We start from the raw sequence: 19,344 nt of genomic DNA, 5'->3' as shown, positions 1-19,344 counted from the left end.
CATGTGATTGTTTATCACTTATTGAGGTCGAATGCAGTATGTATTATGTACACGTATGTATAGTATCATGGAAGATCTAGATTTGCGTCCCCGTTATTTTTCGGTAAAAGATACAACCATGATACCCAGATGATAAGCAGCATAAAGACCGAATATCTCAGAACCTCGGCAATCTATCAAACGAAATTTCGGTACTAAGACCATATGCCAATGAGTGGTTCCCACCTGGTCTTCAGTCGATTAAGATTTATATCACCCTGCACACTTTAAAATGATTGTGAGCCTACCGATACATCTTATATAGAGCTGCTTATCGTTTTTCATTTAATGTTTAAAGAGGTATGGATAGACCACTGATGTACTATCATTTTCTCTTTTGCTCGCCAGGAAACTCATTTTTGTTTTTCTATTGTTTTTGTGTTTTTGAATTTTTCGATGTTTTTGGATTTTCAGATTTTTGGATTTACTCCCCCTAAAATCAATAAACTAAGACAAATTTAAAAAAAAAACAAAGGTATTTACAAAAATGATTTTCCGATGTTGGTTTACTCTTGTGCTTGACCTTAATGCCGTTTACCAAAATTAAGTTTTATCAGAAAAGATTTAACAAATTTTGGAAAAGTGAGTTGGCATGTCGGTAAGCGGTGCGGACCATGACAACATTGATGAATTTCTTATTGAAACAATCACGTGTGAGGTGATATTCGAGATCAATGTGTCAGGTCAAAGAGTGCTGTACGAGATAATAACAATTCACAAAGCAGCTAAAATATCGACAAGTATAGGAGAGATTAAGAATTTAAAGGCGTATCCTGCAACTGTTCCGTGCATTGCAAGGAATCTAAGCACTCTCCCAACTGGATATCCACCCGGTGTGGACTTCAAAGTCGAATTTGCAACTACTGAAAAATCTCTTGACAACAACAAGCTCATAAACCTCCGGGTCCGGCTGGTCTTTCACATTTCACCAGCGAAGGTCTTTGACTTTCTCTTTCAGAAATGGTGTGCGGATGTTCAATCCACGCCAAGGCATCGACACACATTTCACTTCATTCGTTCCTGTGGACCCGATCAAAACCAGAATGACCAAGTTTTCGGCACGTTCTTCATTTGGTCGAATTTTGCAACTTCATTCAGCCACATTTTCCTTTTCTTTCCTCTCTCTCCATCAAAGGCAACAATTTCTTCTGTCGCCTATCTTGTGCAAGGACATTCCACTATCAACAATCCTAAGACTATCAATAGTTCCTCCTGGAACTTCCTGCACACTCATTCAGAGATTAGTTGGAGAGAGGGACCCAAGCCATTGTGGTCTTGGGTCTTCCATTTTCATCAATGACAATAACTTCTTGTCTTTGATGGTTTGTAAATTGTGATGGTCCCCCTGATTCAGTAACCGATTTAGGTTTCCATGTCTGTTTTGTTTTATCAGTGTCATTCTTTAAAATTTTAACTTCATTACAGTTTGAAGTTTTTGAATTTGTTGATTTTACAGAAACAGATTGTTTTTGAACCACATCGGTTTTAATTGCTTTTTCAATCCTTTTGACCTGTTGGCGTTTCTGCTTCTTCTCCCTTTCTTTTGCAAGTCGGGGATCTTGTTTTGTGGAAACAGATGGCTTACGGTCAGTCTTGCCACGGGGATCATCAACCTTTCCTTTTTGCTTATGAAGATAAGGGCAATTTCGAATTATATGCCCAATGGTTCCACACTCAAAACAATATCTTCGTTCAACAATCCCCGAAGCATCATGTGATCGTCTAGCCGACGATGATGAACTTTGTGATCCCGAGGTACTAGGTTTTGAACAGTTTGGATCATTTCTTTTCAACACAGTTGCTTGTTTAACAAAATCTAAGTTAGATTTGTTCTCAAAAGTTTCGATTTTGTCCGTTCCCTTAGATTTCACAAAGTTCACATTCTTGTTTTTCTTTTGGGTCTGTTTCTTTTGACCCTGAGTCGATGCCTTTCCTTTCGGTTTGGTGTGATTTGGCTGCCTCTTTTCTGTTGGTAATTTCTTATTTCCAAATTGTTTCCGAATTTCGGCCTTTGGAATAGGAGGACACTGTGTAACTGTAACACGTGGTCCTGTCTTTCCCAAAAACTTACTTGTCGAATCTTCAAAGACTTTACTTATTAAAGATTGATTAACATTTTTAATAGGAAAATCTTTGTCAGAGTAGATTTTATCATCACCAACGAGAGTGTACAGCAAGTTCACACCCTCTGACTCTTTTGCAGACGAGGACTCGATTGCAACAGTCTTAGCGGGTTTTGCAGGAGGATCACATAGAATGTAATTCTCGAGAGGTATGTCCCCATCTTTGACCTCCGCATCAGACTTTGCTGGGATGGTATCATCAGATTCATCATCAGAAGAATCAGCATCCTCAATGATGACTGGAGGATCCTGATTCAGTTCAGCAGAAGACACACATGCATCCGCTGAAGTATCTGAGTCTGGTGATACATCTTTCTTGTATCCGAGTCCTGCTGCAAACTCCTTTACATCTAGAGGAACAGATGGTTCAAAGAACACTCTATCCTCCTCGTCAGGCATCGCATCATAATTGTGTCTCACAGGTGGTGGACATTTCTTATATCCTATGCATGTGACATCCCGTTTTTCTTTCTGAACATCAATGATGTGATCCAACACATAGCTAGAACTCAAATAGCTATCTAGCTTGAGTTGGATTGCCTCACTTTCCGTTTTTACACAGACCATTTCTTTTTGCATTGTCTCAAGACGTGAGATATACAAATTAATTTCCGTTTGTTTTCTGGAAACCATTTTAGTCAATTCAGTTTTATCTTTCTTTAACGTCTCAATCATTGACTTAAATTCTTTTTCATGGTTTTCATAAAACATATTGGCTTCTGTGCATTTTGAAAGATCCACAGTCAACTTCTGATTGTGGATGAATGTCACATCATATTTTTCTTGCAAAGCCTCGTGTTTGCTTTGCAATGCACACCACTCATCATTCAAGGAACCATGTTTGTCTTGCAAGTCAAACAAACTAGCTTGTAGAGCATCATGTTTGGCTTGCAACTCAGACATGTTTGCCTCTAACTTAACACATTTAGCCTGCAAGCTATCACAGTTATCACAGTTTACAGCAATGGGTTCATCGACACATACCTGACTTGAAGAACTGTCGACATTAGCCATAAAGGCTGAATGGAGAGAAGACGAAGTACAAGCAGCTTGGTCCACCAGAATAGATCTTCCAACACTTAGTGCTGCAGCTTCATCCAAACGTTCATCAATATCAGCATCAGCCGAGACACCAGATGTCTCACCCACATTCTCATCGCCTGACCCAGATGAATCTTCATCAACACTCCTGCTGTACCCAGAAGAGTCTTCATCTTCAGAAGATTCACCACCACTGGCGGAAGATTCTCCACCACTGGTGTTAACTACATCCTTCACAACTTGAGCAAAGCAAGCTGTACCATTAGGAGCATCACCACCAAACTGGATTGACCAGTCGCAACCTTCATCCATCTGAACTACAAGTGCCCGGTTGGCTTGATTGTTGACAGGCACTAATGTACGTTCATTATTCCTGTTCTGGTTCTGCTGGTTGCCCTGGTTTCTGAAGGGGTTCTGGTTTCCATGCTGTGCTGGCTTTGCACATTCCCTCTTGAAGTGACCCCATTCACCACAGTTGAAGCACCTTACTGCTTGTTTATCGAACCCATACTTGGTGTCTCTCTTACTTTCCAAGCTGGTTCTTCCAGTACTTTCCATCCAATCCTTTGCTCTTCTCACTGCACTTGCAAAGGCCCACTTGATATCCATCAAGTCCATCTCTTCTTTATCTATCTGCCGATAGTCTTCCTGTGTCAGATTAATGTTGCCAATCTGACCTTCAATCAACCCACAGTACGCGCTCACTATAGTGTTAAGTAGCTCCATGTGTTCCTTGGCTACTTCTACACTGACTTTGGAAAAGCTTGAAGTGTCGAGCTCTACTGTATTTGGCTTTGATTGTTGACCAGCAGATGATGTTCCTCCATAACATGCACGTTGTTGTTGAGCAGGAGGAGGTGGAGGTGGTTGGATTGGATTTCCAAATATATCTGTGGTGGGAGGCGGCTTAACAGGAACTTGTATTGGATTGCCAAAACAATCTGTGCTTGTGACAAACGCCGTTTGAATTGGAGCATGTGAACCAGTTCTTGCAGACGAAGAGCTGGAAGTTCCATAATACATTTATGGATTCTGTGGCAATGGAACTCTCTTCGCCTTCAATGTTTCCTCCTGATCCTTGTTTTCCAAAAGCTGCACGAAGTCGTTAAAACTTGTAGTTCTCAACGCTCCGTTATACTTAAGGATTTCCAAGAAACTACTCCATTGAGGAGGTAAGGCATCAGCAAACTTCTTTACCACCTCTGCTTGAGTTGTTGTAACTCCAAAATTGTTCAACTCAGTAAGCAGGTGATAGAAACGACTTGTCATGTCTCCCAGAGACTCCTTATCCATGCAAGCGAAGCTGTCAAATTCTTTCTTGAGTAGATCATGACGCAGCTGACGTGTTGCTTCATTCCCTACTCCTCTTGTTTTCAACCCGTCCCACAACTTCTTAGTTGTCTTGAAGCTGACAAACTGGTGATAAATATCCTTGCTCAAAGCCTGGGTGAGAATGGCGTATGCTTTCTTTTCCAGATCATACGTTTTCTTTTTATCTTCGGGAAGATCAGCAAATGACGCAGTCTCTGAAGCAGCAACCTCTATGGCTTGATCGAAATCTGTGGTGAAACGTATCCACAGTTCCGTATTTTGACCAAGAACATATGTTTTAAACCTCTCAGCCCATCCTGGATATTCATTCAAACTCATCAGTTTTGGGGGTCGATTCAAACTTCCTGTTTCGCTTTCGCTTAATAAGATACTTTGTACACTCGGAGTTTGACCCGTTACTAATGCCCATTGATTTGATGGTAAAGCATTTGCTTGTGAAGATGTAGATACTGGAGATTCGGCCCATGATGGTGATAGACTTGTACACGTGTATTTTCCACTATCAGGAGCCGGTGTACCCCACCATGAAGGAGTAACTCCTGAACTTGTATATTTACCACTATCTGGAGCAGGATTCCACCAACTCGGATTCATGATTAATGAGCAAAATAAATGCTAACTGAATACTCCGAAAGATATCACAGCCGAAGGATCCTGTTCCGAACGATCTCAAATCACAGAAACTTGTTAACAATAACCTGACCACAATCGAAAGATCAACACTTGTTCGAAGGATCAACAGTACTCGAAAGATTACTGTTGAATCTCGAACAATGATGTCGAAAGATTCAAGAACTCGAAGGATTCTCCTTTGAAAGATCCTTATCTTTCGAGTTAAATCCCTATCTTTCGGACACTGTCTTTCGAAAAGATTCCTTTATCGAAGGATATGTTTCAGACTTCGAAGGATGGGTCGAAGGATGATAATCTTTCGAGCCTTCCTTGATCGAAAGATGATCTTTCGAAGTCGAAGGATATCTTTCGAGAGGTTCTGACACAACTGACGTTGATGTGATAGGTTGGTGAAAAGGTGATGGGTTGGTAAGTCAACTTTCGGCAGAAAGGATGTGCAGACTGTACCTTTCCCACCAACTTTGAAAGGTTGCCCAAAAAGGTAACCTTATCTCCAAACCAGTCACCGGAATATTGACCGGAATATGGCCGGAAATTACCAACACACTTAAAAACAAGTTTTTAAGTTACCCAACCCAAACTTGAACACTCCCGGTAAGTTTAAAACACGTTTTCCAGTTTAAAAGTGTAGAAAAACCAACAAAAACGGGTGTTAAACCAAGTGTTCAAACACACACCAAGAACTTGAAAAACCCGGTTTTAAACAAGGTAAAGAGCCAAGCTCTGATACCACTTGTAGGTCCCTTTTTGTCGGATGATGACGAACCTCAAACCTTGTTATACTAACCCACTAGCGAGTGCGGAATCCAAGCTAGCGAGCAAACCGGGTTTAAGCAAGTATAAACACAAACACACACGGGTTCACCGATTAACACAACTTGTATTAATGCAAATGAAGGTTTCGGTTACAAGCACAATGTTTACAAACCTAACTTGTAAACTCTCAAAGTGTGTGTGTGAGTTCCGGACAGAAAGCTCTCAAGAAATCTCTCTCTCTTTCGGTGTGTGCACCTATGTGAACTCTCAGAACTCTCAGAACTAACTAACACAACACACTGCATGGGTATATATACCCATACACAGCAGGTCATGTCCGAAGGATCCGATAGATGGTCCGAAGGATCATCTATCGATGACAATATGTTCGAATGATCAGCAATCACCTCGAAGGATGATCCTTCGAGGTCTAACAATCGAAGCATATCTTTCGAGAACCTCGAAGGATCAACAGTATCCTTCGAGGAGCTATCCTTCGAGACATACAACTACTTTCTAACTGTTTGACCAAGTCAAACCGGAGGATGGTTGACTTGGTCAACTTACAGACTTAGAACATCGTTTATATACAGACCGAATACAGACAAAGTACAGACACAAGTGCACCAACACCTTTCCTACATGGACATGATTACATGGCAATTTAGTCCATATAAAAATCCTGGATTGTCTTTTAACACTGATCTAAACCTAATCGATGAAACACATAGGACTATCAAAGACAAAGATACAAGAATCAAGCCCTAATCTTTTGCATTTTGAATTTAGGCATTGTTTTGAGATGGTGGAAACAATAGATGTCATGCTTTGGTATGGTGGTGTTAAAAGCCACATGTGAAGCATTCTTCAGATTATTTGTATTTTTGATGGTGTCAAAAGAGGGTTTTAGCAGGATGCAGGAAGGTCTTGTGCATAGATTGTTGTTTTCTTAAGACTTTCATCGGGCGGGGGGGGGGGGGGGGGTGTTATTAACTGCTGTTGGAAGTGTACCCCCTCATCTTATTAGGTTTTTCAAGTAAGAGATTTTGATGATGTATCTGTTAACTTGGATAATAAAACCTGCACATGTAGAAAATAGGAATTATGGGGATATCCATGTAAGCATGTGTGTGTTGTGGTTGGGTTTTACATAAGAATGCAGAAGACTTTGTGGAGCAGTTTTAGCACTGATGTGTGCAAAATGCAACATATAAATTACATCAAATGAGGCATAAAACTAACCCTTTTTTAGTACTAATGTTGGAAAAAGCGTGTTTCTTTCTCCCTTTTGAATTTACAGGACCAAATGAGCTTAAATAGACAAAAGGAGCAAATAAGCAGCCAAAACCAACATAAATACAAAGAAAAGGAATAAACGTGACATGCCCGACCCCTCGACAGTATCCCCAAAGCAAAAACAAGGCAACAGAAGCCTAACCACGGGGCCGTGCCCAGCTAGGCATGGGGCGTGGTCAGGCCCTGCACAAAAGACAAATCTGTAGAAGCTTCCATGCCCACCACGGGGCGTGGTCAACGCAAAGCTACGCAGAATCTTGCTAAATCTTGATAGTACAGATACGAAATTGACGACGGGGCCGTGCCTAGGAGACATGGGGCCATGTGGGGCCCTTTGCTGACACTTGCAATTAATAAAGGAAGAGAATGGGCTGGCCACGGGACATGCCCAGCGGACACAGGGCCGTGGCCAGAGTTCTGTGTATGCTATAAATAGGGGTGCTTGGTTTACTTCAAAGGCATCCCTTGGCAAACCACTACTCTCTCACTTTGCCACCACTCCACCACCACTACAACACCAACACCCACCACCATCATCCATCATCCATCTTTAGAGTGTGTAGTAGTCTCGGGATCCAAGATTGATTGTAAGGGTTCTTGCCAATCAAAGGCCATGTTTGGTTAAGCCTCTTACATCACTTGGTGAAGACAAGTCTTTTATGTATTACTTTTAATTTTTAATCTTTCGGCACTTTTTATTTGGGTTTGTATTAATGACTTTAATAACTAGTTTCTTATGTTGAAGATAAATTTTTCTTATCATTTTTCCGTGGTGTCTTGAAGTTACTTTACTGTCTATATAAAGTAAAAGATTGCATCATTCATGTCTTTACGGTCTATATAAAGGCATGTTGACTACCTGGTCGGGGGTTAGGGGAATGGTTTGGTAAGGTGCTTGCCTTGTTCAGTGTATAGATCCTGCAAGGACCTGGTTCAAGCTTACTAGGACCTCCTTACATACCCACTGGTATTGGATGGCGGGGGTGCGAATAACTTGAACCCCTCATATGTAAACTACTATTAATACTTTAAACCGACTTCTTGGGATTGTATCCTTGCTAACTCAAACCACTTAGCCGAGGGTAACATCACCTTCAAAAGAGGGGCCTACCACTTTTCGCATTAATAACTAACTTAATTATCTTTCAATATTCCGACCCTTTGGGATTGTATCCCTGCTGACTCAAACCACTAGGTTGAGGGTAACGTCACCTTCAAAAGAGGGGCCTACTAATATAACTAAGATAATCTCTTAAAAAGTCCGAAAGTGCAAAAATCATCAAAGGATACATTAAAGACGAGTCGGATCCAAGTGATTCTATCTTGTCTATCTGTTTTTATTTTATTTATATTTGCATTTTTAGTTTTTATTTTTATGTTCCAAAAACCTTTCTCACAAAAAAAAAAATTAGACTGATTAGACGTTGAGGATAAACCGGTACTAAAAGTTGTTGTGTCCTTGGACGACCTCGGTATCTTACCAACGCTATACTATGCTCACGATGGGTGCACTTGCCCAAGTGTGTGTTTAGTGTTAGTAGAATATCATGTTTTATAAATTTAAAACTTGACTAATGTGTAAAATGGGCTCAAAATATCAATAAAAACATATCACGCTTTGCACACACCAACCACAAAGAAAATACATGAAGATTTATGACTTCACAATCCCTCCATTGCCTAGTGAAAAGTATTGGCCCAATATTCATTATCTAATGGATCTACCTCCAATAAAAGTGTCTCCTGGTAGGCCTAAGAAGAAAAGAAAGAGAGACCCTCTTGAGGATCCAAAAAGCCAGGAAAACTAACTAAGCATGGGGTTATAATGACTTCTGGCATTTGTGGAGCAAGAGGTCATAACAAGAGAAAATGCACTGAAAAAGGAAACATGAATGCAGGTGGATATTTATGAGGTTTAGTGTTTTATTTCAGTTGTTTTATTTGTCAAATTATGCTAGCTAGTGTATTGTTATTGGATGCAGCTGAACCTAGATTAAAAAGACAAAAGGGGAACCAAAAGAAGAAAAAGTCAACTCAGCAGTCAACCTAATAGTAAACTCAAACTGAGGCCCAAATTGGAAGTAAAAAGTCAACTAAAAGAGGAAGGCCAAGAGGGAAGGGCAACATAGAAGGCTGCAGTTAGTTGGTCAAAGTTTGACTTGTGTTAATACACAGAATTGCACTTTGGTTTGGGTCAATACACACCACTGCACTTTGGTTTGGTTGATACACAAAATTATACTTTGGTTTGGGTCAAACCACTGCACTTTGGCACCAAATACAATAAGGACTGCACATTTATTATGGGTCAATACACACCACATACAAGGGACTACGTATGTTATGGTCAGTGTAGTAGGCTTTAGCACCAAATACAAGGGACTACATATGTTATGGTCAATGGTCAATGTAGTAGGCTCACTGCAGTGGACTGTTTTGCATAGAACTTGCAACCAAATACAATAAGGGACTGCATATGCAAGAAGGGAATTCTGGTTTTTCATCCATAAGTTCGATATCGTACAACCAAAATCAATGACTACTTCAACATGTACATCCATACGGCAATGAGAAAAAACAAAGTAAACACAAATGGTTGCTTCCACATGGACTCTTTGGCACACATTTGTCTTTTCAGCATCTTGTTCTCTTCTAATAACAACTTGTTCTGCAATTGCAAATTCTCATTTTTCAACTCTTCGTAGCTTACAGGACTTGAATTGCAATTGAATGAGCTTCGAATAATTTGTCGAAATCTTGTTTCCACATAAAGAACTTGCAATCGGATAACTACAAACCAATATTATCACTTCAGTTTCAACAAAAAATTAAGTTCCATAGATAATTAAACAACCATGTCGAACACTTTTTCGTCTAGCCATGCGAAGAACAACAACAATTTCATGATGACAATACAAGTTCCATCCAAATCAGCCTTGAATATTTTAGGGGTTCGGTTCACACTCCATGAAGAATTGGAAGAGGAACTCATGTCGATTAGAACTTAGATTGTGTATATCACTTTAAAGATTCGAACTTATGCTTCAATTGGGCTTGATTCGATGAGAGTACCATTGCCTGATGAAGAAATTGGGGTTTGTTTATCATCTGTTGTGTTATAAAGGAAGGAGATGAAGGGGCTTGACACGTAATCGCGACATAATCATGTCCACGTAGGAAAGGTGGTGACACGTAGGATCAAAAACTAACAGAGTTAGTGATCTGTTAACAGAGTGGTGCCAGCACAAACTGGAAGTCAAGTTGGAGTTGGGGGTGGCAACGGCCAGTGTTAGTTGGGGGTGGCAACGGCCAAAGGTCGCTAGTTGGGGGTGATAAAAATCCAATAACCCAAATTATTAGAAGTAACTTGTTGGTTTTAATAGTGACAGTTCAAAATTGGTTAATTAAAACAAGGGCATTATAGCCACTAAAAACAACTAGAAATATTACACAGGCAATTAGGTATCAGGAATACCCAAGTTCGGGTATTACTAAGAACCGACTTTGGGTATTGTAACCGGTTAATGAAAAACTATGCCTATAAACACTCGTCCGAAATCAAGACACTACGGTGAGGTAAAATTCGCTCAGTTCAAGGATCGAACTAGTGATTGTCGCCTACTCACTTAGTCCCCCATCATCATCAGGTGCCGTCGAAACTAAATGGTGGGGGGCACGAATCGAACCTGGGTCACTTGGAACACCAGGTCTCTCTCTTACCACTCCACACACTACAAATATTAGCCATATTCATGCCGTACGAGCAGTGGCAGAACTACAAGGGGATCAGGAGGGTTCGTTAATCCTCTGGCCATCAGCCGACCATGTAAGTTTTGTTCCTTCGTCTGGTGGCGTTTTGTATTTGACCCCAATATTGTTAGCTGAAGGCTGGTAAAGAAAGCCGTAAAAAGTCAAGTCCCAATCGAATAATCAAACAATAGAACAAGAACGAATGGAATAATTCTCCAAGAACTTTTATTATAACCAAGAAAATATAACTCAAAAAACTTGATTACAATAACTCATAAGCCAAAAGTTTTTCCTGATATGCTCAACGGACCTGCAAGTGGTGTGCATGTTGTGTGAAGAAGATGATTAATAAGAAAAAATAAGGGTAGTTTTGTCATTAATCTTTCTAAGAAAATGAAGTCCGACAAATGAGTGGTAAATGGTCATTTCTAATTCCCAATACACCCTTAGTTTTCTTTTTTCTTTTAAACGTAGACCCTAGGTTTTCAAATGTTTTTTTTTTTTTTTTTTTTGAACGGCAAATTTGGATCAAAGTATCATCGTGACACGAGCGAAATCATCCGATCATATCTATCTCCATTAGGCATAGTATGCCTATACACCAATTTAGGAGGAAAGCAAATAAATATGAAAAGAACCCCTCTTGTGGAAATCAAACCCAAAACCTATTGGTTCTAAAACCTTATCTCACCTCTAAGATGCTACTAAATATGCGGTTTTTAAATGCTTTGATTTAGTTTTTAGAATATAAAGGGAAATGCTACTAAATACTTAGTGATAATATAATAATAACAACAAAATTTTAATATGACTCATGTCTTTCATTTCATTCTAGTAGAATTATCACTTTTTATTAATTTTCGCTTTGTTAGTTTATTTAATTAATTGAGATCTCAAGATTTTTAAAATTTAACATTTTTTATTTTTTTTTTCAGCTTGTTACACTATTAAAGTAATTATATAAGTAATTATATATTATATATTACACATTAGTAGACGTAGTATATATATACATATACACAAACATTTTGACTCCAGTTAAAAGTTCTGGTTCCGCCACTGCGTACAGATAGAGTGGGATCATAACCCGGTACACTATAACGGGGTATTCGACTACTGGATTTTTTTTTTTTTTTTTTTTTTTTTTTTTTTTTTTTTTTTTTTTTGCAAAAAAGGGTTTAGACAGGAAAAAGGAATTGAAGAATTTGGACATCCTGAACGGGACGGGCTCTTACTTTTTCAGTTTTTCTAATAAAGGAAAAAAGTAGTAAATCGGCCAATGTTAAATATTGATCCATGATCAGAGTGGAGTGAAATGACTGTGTAAATGATCATTTTGAACTACCTTTTGAATATACGGTCAACCATTTAGATTGTTTGAAAGGTAAATTTAATGAGTTGTCTAATGTCTCACGATAAAACAAATTGTTCAGTTCAAAAGCACATTAACGAAAAAGGTTGAACTTTTTTAACCCACAAATTTAACAGCCTTTATGAATTATGATGATTGTTATACCCACAAACTGAACTTTTTTTTGAAAGGTAGATGAAACCGCATACAATGTATGAATAATGTATATGAATGAGCGCATCCTTCGCTTTCATAGGTTATAGTCATCGACAATTGAATTCTGATAAAGGTCTAATAAATTCTTCGGTTTCTCTTCGGGAACTTGGAAGTATTGAGTTACATGCGTACTAGAACTTATTAGTTGTGAGTTCATGTTGTACAACACTTACTATGTCCAAATCGGCGACCACCTCCTCCATGCTTGGTCTTCTATTGCTTTTCATTTTCATGCATCTCTTGGCAAGCTTAGCGCCAAGAACTACATCGTCCATCATAGCCTCTTGCACAACTTGCTTGTCCAAAATTTCAACAAGCAGATTATGTTTCACCAAATATTTAAATCTTGGCACCAAGCCTTCACCCGCATCACTTGAGGAAATAGACTTTTATCTCATTAAGAGTTCAGTAAGGACCACACCAAAGGAATAAACATTACTTTTCGAAGTAAGTTTTCCGGTATGGAAATACTCGGGATCTAAGTATCCAAATGTACCGTCAACTTGTGTAGTTATATGAATTTTGCTAAGAGGTACCGACTTTGAATGTCCAAAATCAGATACTACTGCTTTGTAGTTTTGATCTAGTAAGATGTTGCTCGGCTTAATATCCCTATGAAATGTAGCTGGTGAGGCATAATTGTGTAGACAGGCTAGTGCACCCGCAACTTCCCTTGCGATTCGTATACGATCTTCCCATGAAAAGTTCAAAAGCCCTGTCCCATCATGAAGATGTTGTGCAAGGGTGTCATTGGCCAAATACTCATATACCAATAAGGGGACTTCATATTCCAAGCAGCAACCTAACAATTTCACTATATTCCTATGGTTTATTTGTGCAAGAATGAATACTTCATTAACAAATCACACAACCTGATCTACAACTACCGCGTTAGACTTCTTTATGGCTACAACTGTCCCATCATGTAAAACCCCTTTGTACACTGTACCCTGTCCTCCCTTGCCAAGGACCCTGCTTCTACTAAAATTTTTGGTTGCTTTCTCCATTTCTTCGGCAGTATAAACTTTTATTATCATGACACGTGATTCACTAGAAGATATTTGTAACTGCTTTAATAGATGTCCCCCATTTTTTGTAAAGTATTTTTTCTTGATCCTAGCTTTTTTTCTTCGGTCAAGCTTTGTATATGTCCAGTAACCAATAGCCCCACCAATAGCCCCGAAAGCTGAAAGTCCAATTACGATTTGGAGTGGAATTGCTGCACTTGCAAAGTTGCAAGTAAATTTAGTTAGCACAAGGGTTGCAAGTAGAACTTTCAGCCGAGAGGTCGAAATAGCTCACAGAAGGATCGAGGTACAGATCATTTACCTGGAACATTTGATTTGTGGTGATGCGGGGATATGCACTTGTGGCTCCCCTGTGCATATACACAAGTCTCACCCTCTCCACAATAATGATTTGACTGCTTTGGAGTTTGGACACTCCTTAATATCTATTTGTTGATTTGAAGAAAATAGAACTAATGAGTTTATAAGAATATATTAATCACAGGGTATGACGTATAACTTCGAAATTACCTTGGCATCCATTGGGAAGATAGGGGTTCCCTTTGGAACCTTTTTCTGCAATGACAGTTATATCCTAGGCCGTTTATTGAATCGATGCAATAACTGTTCCTGCCACACAAGCTGTCTCTGGTTTATCTAGCTTGGTGGCATGTGGTACGCCCGACAACCCAATTAAAGCCATGGGAAAATGTAACTGTTGTTTTCCATGAAAGATCAATGCTGAATTGTTTTCGGAAATGGATACGTGAGCACATAATGAACTACTATTTGTGTTATATTTGATTAAAAACTCATAGGCTGTTTTATTTTCTGGGATACGAACTTGGCAGCAACCGTTATGGTCAGTACAACCAGGGGCAAGTCCAAGAAAAACTATAGGCTGTTGGTATCATCGTCATCGGAAACCCAGGACCAATCGGAACGAATGGACTTGTGACCACAAACACAATCACTTACGAACAACCCACAACATTCACACGAGTTCATGATTATGAATTGAAACGAAACTGATTTGCAAACAAACAACTAACCGAATGAAACTTGAACAAACTAGAACTTTGAATATGATAACTGAATGTAAACCACGTTCTGATTACAAACGTAAACTTAACTGACCGGATTACAAGGAAGTTTGGCAGCCGGTTTTATAGGAACAAAGGGGTACGTCGTTTCCCAGTCACACCGTTTCGTGAACGGTTGTGTTGTTCCAAGATAACCGCCCGGCGGTTATTAGCTGATAAGGGGACGTGACGTTTCATAATTTCCGGCCCAAACTCCTTGTGTTATCCGCTAACTACTGGACTAGACATTACATACTGGTTCGACCCGTTCATGTGGCCTACGGCCCAAATATATACATAACATAAACAATTGTTTGACCCATTACTAAATAAACATAAAACAAATAAACATAAACTGGCCCGAGGCCCATACTTGTAACTCGGATGATCTTGATTACCATAACGATCTTCATTCTCCCCCTTAAGCAAGAACATCCGAGCTCTTCGATTACGATCACTCCTTGCAACCTTTGGTGACCTCGATTTTGACCACCATGTCATCGTCGCTTGAATCATCGATCCATCCGCAATTGCTTGAGCTTTCGGCCATGCCAACTTTCTCTCTTGCACGCTCCTTCTTGATGTAATCAAAATACCATTCGACCAACTCTAGATAATAAATGAAGGCGACCTTCATCTCGTAAGCGTCGTCCGCTTCATAGCCATACTTCACCGATATCTCGCCCCACTTGTCTTTCGCCATTATCTCATCAAACCCACCGTTGTGCTTCACGATGCGGTGTAGTAGTATGAGGCTAACATCACGTTCATCAATTAACTCCGGCGGCATCGCCTTCTCACAAACAATCCCTAGAAAGTTCGTGATAAACCAAACTAAGATGTCTTCAAATGGTGCGTCGAAGAATCTTGGGTGCTTCTTGATTTCTTCGTGTAGTGTGATAAGATCCCCTGGTTCAACGCAACTTTCCATGATTAACCCCCTTTCAACAACGTCCTCCTCGAGTTGAGAGAGAGTTATTGCTCGTTCCCGAAGCATTTGCCTTGATTGGCGTGGATTATCCTTCTCCCCTTCGATGTAGATCATTAAAGCCTTCTTTGCTTTCTTCGAGTACACAACCTTCCTAGCGCTTGGTCGTTCGTCATACACTTTCTTTTTATTTTTCGACTTCTCGAATTCTCGTTCATAATAATCCCCCAGACACTCTTGAAATTCTTCTTTTTCTTTCTTGTACCCATTATCGACCCCAAGATTATCGTAAAAAGCGTTAAGATAATCTTGTTCCAAGTCGGTTTCCGACTTGTCTTCGTATATATCGAAACCCTTTGATCGACAACCGAACATCTTCTTCAATACGCACTTCTCACCCATAGTAACCGTCTCAATCCCTTGAAACAGGAGTTGTTCCAAACTTAGAACATTCCTGTCAAGTTTTGGTGCGTAACTAACACACGAGATTGTCTTATCCTTGCCGTCCACCGGCACCCTTACTTCACCAATTCCATGAACAAACGAAACGTCTTTCTTGCTTTCATTCGTTACAACCCCGAAGTGTCTTTTAAAACACTTGAACAAATTACGGTTTCCCGTCATGTGCGTCTTAAACGTGGGATCCACAACCCAGATTGAATCCCATTTACCCCCGCAAGTATCCTTTACAATATAATCATTCTCGACTGGTAATGGTGATAATATAATATACTTACTAGGGCAAATTGACGCTATGTGGCCAAACTTCTTGCACTTGAAACACCGAACCCCCGGTTTTCTTGGCCTACCCACTGGTGCATTAGGTTTCTTCCCGTTCTTCTTCGTGAAACCCCCTCTGAATACCTTCTTTGGAAACTTTTTCATTGGTGATACCCCGGTCCGCATGGTTGGCTTCCCCTGCGCGTACTCATCCGCTTCCGCCGCCCGGCCGCACTCTCCATTACGAACAAACACATCTTCACCATAATCGGTCATAACCGATTTCCCTTTGTTTCCACGAATTCGGTTTTCTTCTTGATCACAATCCCTTCTGGTTCCTGTTAAACCTTTGGCTCTGATACCAATGTTGGTATCATCGTCATCGGAAACCCAGGACCAATCGGAACGAATGGACTTGTGACCACAAACACAATCACTTACGAACAACCCACAACATTCACACGAGTTCATGATTATGAATTGAAACGAAACTGATTTGCAAACAAACAACTAACCGAATGAAACTTGAACAAACTAGAACTTTGAATATGATAACTGAATGTAAACCGCGTTCTAATTACAAACGTAAACTTAACTGACCGGATTACAAGGAAGTTTGGCAGCCGGTTTTATAGGAACAAAGGGGTACGTCGTTTCCCAGTCACACCGTTTCGTGAACGGTTGTGTTGTTCCAAGATAACCGCCCGGCGGTTATTAGCTGATAAGGGGACGTGACGTTTCATAATTTCCGGCCCAAACTCCTTGTGTTATCCGCTAACTACTGGACTAGACATTGGCCTACGGCCCAAATATATACATAACATAAACAATTGTTTGACCCATTACTAAATAAACATAAAACAAATAAACATAAACTGGCCCGAGGCCCATACTTGTAACTCGGATGATCTTGATTACCATAACGATCTTCATAGGCCCGTTACATAAAGATTCACACGCAAATAAACCGTTATTATCAATCCTAAAATAAGCCGTGATGTTACATCCCACTGCCACATAAAGATTACGAAAATGGGAAAGGAAAAAATACGGATCCAGGAACAAGCTAGGGAACCCGTATCCATTCGCTCCCGATACAAGAAATGGTTGATTTATGAATCACACGTACCAAGTCCATGTGAAATTCTAAAATAGGAAATTCTTGTTTATTAGTAAACCAAATAGGAACCTGTTCTCCTCTGCAAAAGACTTCAAATGACTCCGAAGAAGATCGACTCTTTGTTTAGATATTAACAAAAATTGTTTGGTGGCTCATAGAATTTGCATGGTGGTGTTGGTGCAGACCATTGAGGCGATCGAGTGGCTGAATTTTCTTATTTAGTGGCTTTGGAGCGGCGATTCTCTCTAATGTCCATCTTGTGAATAGACCCGATGAGTGGATATGGATGTGTACTGGAGTTATGGGTTTTACGGTTAAAGATACAAGAATGATATTAGATGACATTTTTTATTTTTCCGGTGAGCTCATCTTCTACATATTGGTTTAATTAGGCACGTTCTAAGGTAAATCAGTATTTGTGCTTGGAGAATTTTATTGAATCGTTCTTCCTCCTGAGTGTAATCTAATCTTGTGGATAGAGCAATGTATATTCCTTTTGTTCTTAATTTGTTCGTTGTGTGGTGAGTGCCCGAAGTCTTCAAATCATTTGTTTGGTGAATGTCAATCTATTGCCGATATTTGGGAATAAATTGCTTCTTAGAAGGGTCCATGCTTCCAAAGTGACTCGAACATTTCTCCAATTATCCCAAATAGTCTCGAAAAGCACCGATTTTATTAGAAAGTATAAACATAATTACATTATATATATTCGGATATTTATGTATATATAACTTAGCCACTGTGACTCATGATTATATGTATATTAGTGTAGGTCCACTAGCGGAGGGTCTAGTCGCTTAATCCTTGTGATACGAACAAACCCGATTGTACGGAATCCAACCGGGAAAGCAAACCGAGATCAAGAATACAAAAGGCACAATAATACAAGAACAGATTCAACTGTAAAGCTCAATATATTTCAACCAAAAGAGTTTAAGATACAAGATGATACAAGATAAAGCTCTCTCTAAACTCTCCTGAGTTCACTCTGTGTTCTATGTGTTCTCTTTGAATGGCATCTGTCTTCAGTGCATATATATAGGCTGTAGGTCGACGAAAGACCTGCAGCGATGAAACACCTCGACGAAACACATGCAGCGACGAAAGACTTCAGCGAAAAACCAACACGACGAAAAACTGAGGTTTTTCGTCATACATGAGTGGCTGGGTTTTTCGTCATATGATTGGACAATTCTTCGTCGTTCTGATGCAGGTCTTTCGTCATGCATGGATCTTGATTACAACTTTCGTCATATATAAAACAAAGAGAGACAATCTTCATGAATTCACGTTTATATATATTCTTCACATGAAAAGTCTTCACATGACATCATCATGACATCATCATGACATCATCATGGTGATGTCATGGTGATGTGGTGTCGGGAAGGTTCGCGGCTCTTCGTGCTTCGCGTGTCGATCTCTGGGGCGCACGACGGAGGAATGTCGCGACGTCGGTCTTGAGCCGAACCTAACCGAGTCGAACCGAACCGAGTCGCCTCCACATAAAGTGTATCAACAAACTCTCCCTTGGACGCTACTGGTGAGGGTTCGTCTTCCATGTCTTTCATGTCGGAGGATCTTCAAAGTCTTCACGTGTCGTAAGTAGAAAGTGTATCAACAAACTCCCCTTTTCATTTAGGAAGTGTGTTAACAAATTCCCCCTTAAAATAAACTCTCCCTTGAGTTATGCTCGGGAATCTGTTGATCTTCAATTCTTTAGATCCTTGTGGTGTTGATGATAGGTAAGTGGTAACTCGATCATCTTCATCTTTTGAGTGCCTCCACGTCGTGTCTTCATTCCGAAGCTACTCTTCTAACACGTTCTCGTTGCCTTTAGCTGCTCTTGACCCGCATCTGCACATACAAGAAAGCTAAACGTGTAATGAGAACAAACGCTTGGAATCTAGTTAACATAAACAAATGACACACATGTGACCATTTTTCAAT

At 39.9% G+C, this 19,344-nt stretch overlaps 1 pseudogene; it reads right to left on the bottom strand.

Moving 5' to 3' along the window:
* Nucleotides 1-12,926: 12,926 nt before the first annotated feature.
* On the bottom strand, nucleotides 12,927-14,087 carry LOC110933953 (annotated as a pseudogene).
* Between the last annotated feature and the right edge of the window lie 5,257 nt (nucleotides 14,088-19,344).

The sequence above is a fragment of the Helianthus annuus genome, chromosome 4 (genome assembly GCF_002127325.2).
Source record: "Helianthus annuus cultivar XRQ/B chromosome 4, HanXRQr2.0-SUNRISE, whole genome shotgun sequence".
Classification (NCBI taxonomy): domain Eukaryota; kingdom Viridiplantae; phylum Streptophyta; class Magnoliopsida; order Asterales; family Asteraceae; genus Helianthus; species Helianthus annuus.
This window is presented reverse-complemented; position numbering and strand designations above follow the sequence as displayed.